Genomic DNA, 6,000 nt, shown 5'->3' on the forward strand with positions numbered 1-6,000 from the left:
TCTGGATGATCCTTTTCTTCTTTTGTCCGCAGCACACAGCATTCATTTCACACACACACACACACACTGGAACACTGATTCATCTGACCCCAGTACACGTTTCCACTGTGTGATGGTCCATCCCAGATGCCTCCAAGCACAGAAAAGGCAATGCTTGGGGACACTGTTAACATAGGGCTTCCTTTTTGCACAGTACAGATTTAACTGGCATTTGTGAATGTAACTACGTATTGTGGTACTTGACAAAGTTTGTTTAAGTAGTCCTGAACCCATGTGGTGATATCGCTTATAGAGGAATGACGATTCTTGATGCAGATCATGGTTGTTTAGCTTAGGCTTCCGCCCTTGTCCTTTGCACACTGAAATTTCTCTAACTGAAGGTGAAATATCCAAATGTCTTCCTATCTTTCTTTGAGGAACATTGTTTTTAAACATTTCAAAAAAATTCTCACATATTTTTTGGCAATCTGTCGATCATCAGCCCATCCTTGCTCCTAAAGTACTAGACCTTTCTTAGATGCTGCTTTTGTCAAATTATTATTACAATTACCTGTTGACATGACCGGTTTTAAATCACATCATTATTTAACCAATTCACCTGATTACTAGCCCTAAATTGCTCGTCACAAGTTTTTTTTTTGGAATGTGTTGCAGGTCTGAATGGCAGGAAAGGAAGTATGTTTTCAAATGAAATGAAGTTGACCAGACAAAACATGAAATATTTTGTGTTCATTTTGTCTGCAATGAAATAAAAGTCAAAGAAATTTTGGAAATCACTACTTTCTTTTTTTATTTGTGTTTTCCATACTGCTGCTAGATCCGGTTGCTTTCAGATTCCCGACTTATAATATTTTCCCTATTGTCTGCTGGGCGGTGTCATAAAATATACACACACAAAATTAGTTTGACACCCTTTAGGGTCGATCAAGCATTATTACCGAATGCGGTAACACTATTGTAATCTATTACGTTCATTTCATTCATGTTACGTTCCCATTTAAATCTAGAGGCAAAACACAGCTAGGAACGAACAAGTGAAGGAAGAGGGGAGAGTACCGCTTCCATACCCAGTATCAACAGTCAACACCATCTTAATATTCTGATCAGGCAACCATTGACTTGTGTAATCAAATGAAATAATATTTCTTAAATTTGAAAGAAACAAAACAAAACCAAAAAATAATACTTCAGGATATGGGGGTCCAAAATAACAAACAAAACAACCAATAACTAATTTAAGACAAACTAGCATACCTAACAAAATAAACATTCCCAAAAGAAAGAAAATACATATTACTTCCCTTTCTCCCTGCCTACCCACCAAAACAGGAGAAAAAAGTTTTAAAATAAAATACACCCCACACCTTACTCATACCAGCAACTTGTTTCACATTATAAACATGAAACCACAAGAAGTAAGAAGCCCCTGGTATCTGGGACTGAGCAGCTCAAGTGAGACATGTCATCTCCCCTCTCCCTTGCCTTCTGGTCGGTTGTAGCCAGTCTTTATAGCTTAGTTGATTAGCTGCGCAGATTAGACTCAGGTGGCATCAATCTGTAAACAAAAGAAATCAGGAAACAGAAAAACTGCAATATAGAAAGAAAAATAAAACAGTCACGGGACATAACAATATGTAAACTAAACATTAGTTTATTTTGAATTAATAAAGAGTTAAGGTATGCACTAATCATGAATTAAATTTAACTACAACATGGTTCACATGAGTTCATGTGTGAATGACGGCTACCTTAATTACTTGTTAGTACATGATTGTTTGTTAATTAATGTATTAATTACCACATTAGTTTATGTTTAATTTAACCATGATATGTTAATTTATAATTACGTTGTGACTTTACTTGGAGGGGCACATCATCATTAACCCATTCTTAACTACTCATGAACTCCTTATGCACGTCCAACTAGTAATACTTAATAACAATAGAAAAGTTGATGTTCTGTCAACATCAACATGAACAGGAGTTTATGAGTAGTTAAGGATGAGTTAATAAGGATGTGCCTCTCTAAGTAAAGTCATGACACAACTATACATTAACAGCTCATGAGTTCATGTTGGCTACATTTAACTTAAACTTAAATGTTAATTAACAACATGTACTAACAAGTAATTAAGGTAGTCATTATTTACACATGAACTCGTGTGAATCATGTTGTAGTTAAAGTTAATTCCTGATCAGTGCATATCTTAACTCATCATTAATTCATAATAAAGTAATGTTTAGTTTACATATTAATACATTATCACTCATGTACTGTTATTTATTGTAAAGTGTTACCCCGAAGGCTTCTTTTGTATCGAAGAGAACTGGGTTAACACATGTCCTGAGATGAACTTCTGGAGTGACACAATCCCATGATTCTTTCAAGCATGAGCTTTGGTGATAAAATCTCAAAACGTTGTTAGCTGATCAACATTTATATCAGAATAAAGGGATAAATTACATCTATCAATCAAATAAAGCAATCTTTTCAGGAGACGTGAATTAAACTGCTCCATTCATACATACATTGGTTAATCTCTTGGGTCTTGGGTGAATGGACTTTCAGTGGTGGGACTGAAATTTAGATTTGGTTTGATGTTATCGAGGCCAGCGGGGCTTACACTGTGGTCGTGTATAGCAATAAAAATGCTATATGAATTAATTCATTAATTAAAAAATGTCTCCCTTTGTGGTCTGAAAATGAACTCATTTTTATTTTTATAATAATGTGCAGACTTCAGACTCTATTTTAGGTATTTGTGTTTAGTCATCTAACCATGTCTTGAAAGTAGTGTAATATTTATTTGATGGTTTCTCTTTGAGCAAATGTGATTGTAGTTTTATATTTTCAAAACACTGTTTTAATTATTACTGCATGGATTTACATTCATTTACATAAATTACACTACAAAATTAAAGATTTATTCTGTGAATAGTGGCACTAGGTATTTGTCTTACCTCTTTGAACATTAGATGGAGCTATAACACTATTCTACAGAAATTTACGTTTGTTCTGCATTTTCTTTGTGCAACTGAGAAAAAAAGGGTCTCATTTAAACCCTGGTGCCTGATTATTATTATTTTTTTTTAAGAGATGGATGTGGAAAATGATAAAGAATAATAATCTTTACGCTCGCGCATTCTTAGTTTGTTTTATGTTTCTATATATTTGAATGTTTCATCAATTTTGAATGTTTTAAATTTCTAAACTGTTTTATAGCTGTATCTTTGTTGTGTAAAGCGCTTTGAAAACTAAGTTTTAAAGGCGCTTTATAAAAATAAATTTTATTATTATTATAGGGACTAAGCCGAAAAGAAAATGAATGAATTAATGTATTATTATTATTATTCATTCATTTTCTTTTCGGCTTAGTCCCTTTATTAATCTAGGTTCGCTACAGCGGAATGAACCGCCAACTTATCCAGCACGCTTTTACGCAGTGGATGCCCTTCCAGCCGCAACCCATCACTGGGAAACATCCATTTACACTTCATTCACACTCCATTCACATCTATTCACATTCATTCACACTCATACACTATGGACAATTTAGCCTACCCAATTCACCTATACCAAATGTCTTTGGACTTGTGGGCGATACGGGAGCACACGGAGGAAACCCATGCGAACACGGGGAGAACATACAAACTCCACAAAGAAATGTCAACTGACCCAGCCGAGGCTCGAACTAGCGACCTTCTTGCTGTAAGGCGACAGCACTACCTACTGCGCCACCGCGTCACCCTATTATTATTATTATTATTATTATTATTGTTATTGGACGACGCAGTGGCGCAGTAAGTAGTGCTTTCACCTCACAGCAAGAAGGTTGCTTGGTTGCTGGTTCGAACCTCGGCTCAGTTGGCATTTCTGTGTGGAGTTTGCATGTTCTCCCTGCGTTCGCGTGGGTTTCCTTCGGGTGCTCCGGTTTCCCCCACAGTCCAAGGACATGCGATACAGGTAAATTGGGTAGGCTAAATTGTCTGTGGTGTGTATGCATGTGTGTGTGTGGATGTTTCCCAGAGATGGGTTGCGGCTGGAAGGGCATCTGCTGCGTAAAAACGTGCTGGATAAGTTGGTGGTTCATTCCGCTGTGGCGACCCCGGAATAATAAAGGGACTAAGCCGACAAGAAAATGAATGGATCAATTATTATTATTGAATAGCCATTTTTACAGTTCATCTAGTTATACCATCAAGGCAGGTGGACTTAGGGTAATAAATTAAAATTTACCTTTTAAAATTTGGCATGTATATTAAAACATATATTATAGAATGATTCATCTCAAAATTACTTTTCAACATTTTTTTTTAAAGCACACAAGCACACACCACTCGTGTGCCACTTAGAAATGACATGCAGAAACATGAGACACATATTGGCAGAAGCACTGGTGATAATGGATGAAAACACAGAAGCACACATTATCGTTGTTGTATATGATCCCACCTCCTATTTCTGCTTGGCTGCCAGACCCGAGACTGATGCCAGGCACTGATAGCTGGCAGACTGTCAGTAATTTGTGCTAATGTGAGACGTTTTCATTGCTGGCAACTAGTCAGCTGGCACCACTACTGCTAGGTTTCAATGTAGTTCAAGAGCTCATTCATGCTTTCTGTCTGTCTGCTTTACTGCTGATCAATGGTAATTGCCTCTAAAATACTATGCTCAAACATAAGAGATTAAAATCATGTCTTAAAATAGTTTCAGATCAACATGATTTCTGATTAATGAAATTTAATAGTTTTTAAAATCTGAATATATCTGTGTGGATCTGTAATATATTGTCTGTTTTTTTGGTCTACACTTGATGACATTCTAAGGTTGTTGACTCATTGGATAAATTGAATATCAAATGTTGCGCTCTTAAAAAGCAACAGACATATAAAGGTAATAAAGGTGATTATTACATTAAAAGAGTTAATGACATTTTAATGATATAAGTCAAAGTTGTCATTGCAATATAAGCTCAATAATTTCTCTTACACTTGATTAATCTTTTACCAGTATTTATTTATACACTTTTAATGATTTATTAGCAGTTTTGCTAATTAAGACTGATAATGAATATTTGAGTCATGCAAATATTTCACTATACCAAAAATAACCACACAATAGACTCATCATAGTTGCCCAGATTATTACCAGACAAAAGCCTTGTCGTCAACCCCAAATGTAACAACGCAACGTAATAAATAATAGCTTGACTTCTATTTGATTATTTGGAAAAGTGTCAGAAAGTAGATTGGGAACTGCATCCCAATCATCACAAATACTGCAGAAGACCTATTGGAACCCTCATGGACCCAAGATTCTCAGAGAAATCAGTCAAGTTTGTTGAAGGAAAAATCATGGTTTGGGGTTATATTCAGTATGTGGGCGTGCGAGAGATCTGCAGAGTGGATGGCAACATCAACAGCCTGAGGTATCAAGACGATTGTGCTGCCCATTACATTACAAACAAGAGGAGAGGGCAAATTCTTTATCAGGATAGCACTCTTTCTCATTGTTTAGCCTCCTCATCAAAGTCCCTGAAAGCAAAGAAGGTCAAGGTGCTCCAGGATTGGCCAGCCCAGTCACCAGAAATGAACATTATTGAGCATGTCTGGGCTAAGATGAAGAAGGTGGCATTAAAGATGAATCCAAAGAATTTTGATGAGGTCTGGGAGTCTTTTAAAAAAGCTTTCTTTCTTTCTTTCTTTCTTTCTTTCTTTCTTTCTTTCTTTCTTTCTTTCTTTCTTTCTTCCAGATGCCTCTATTAATAAATGATTTGAGTCATTGCAGAGATGTATGGATGGAGTCGTCCAAACTCATAGGAGTTATACACAATATTAGTTTTTACAATGCACCATGATTTATGCCTAAGCAAAGTCAGACCTTACTGTCCTAATAAAATAATAAAAAATCAAGTCATGATCATATTTTATTTTGGTAAAATAAGTGAAATCTAGAGGCCTTTGCCTTTCATATAAGCCATTGTTAATACTAAATGATGA

This window comes from Danio rerio, chromosome 16 (assembly GCF_049306965.1).
Source record: "Danio rerio strain Tuebingen ecotype United States chromosome 16, GRCz12tu, whole genome shotgun sequence".
Taxonomy (NCBI): Eukaryota; Metazoa; Chordata; class Actinopteri; order Cypriniformes; family Danionidae; genus Danio; species Danio rerio.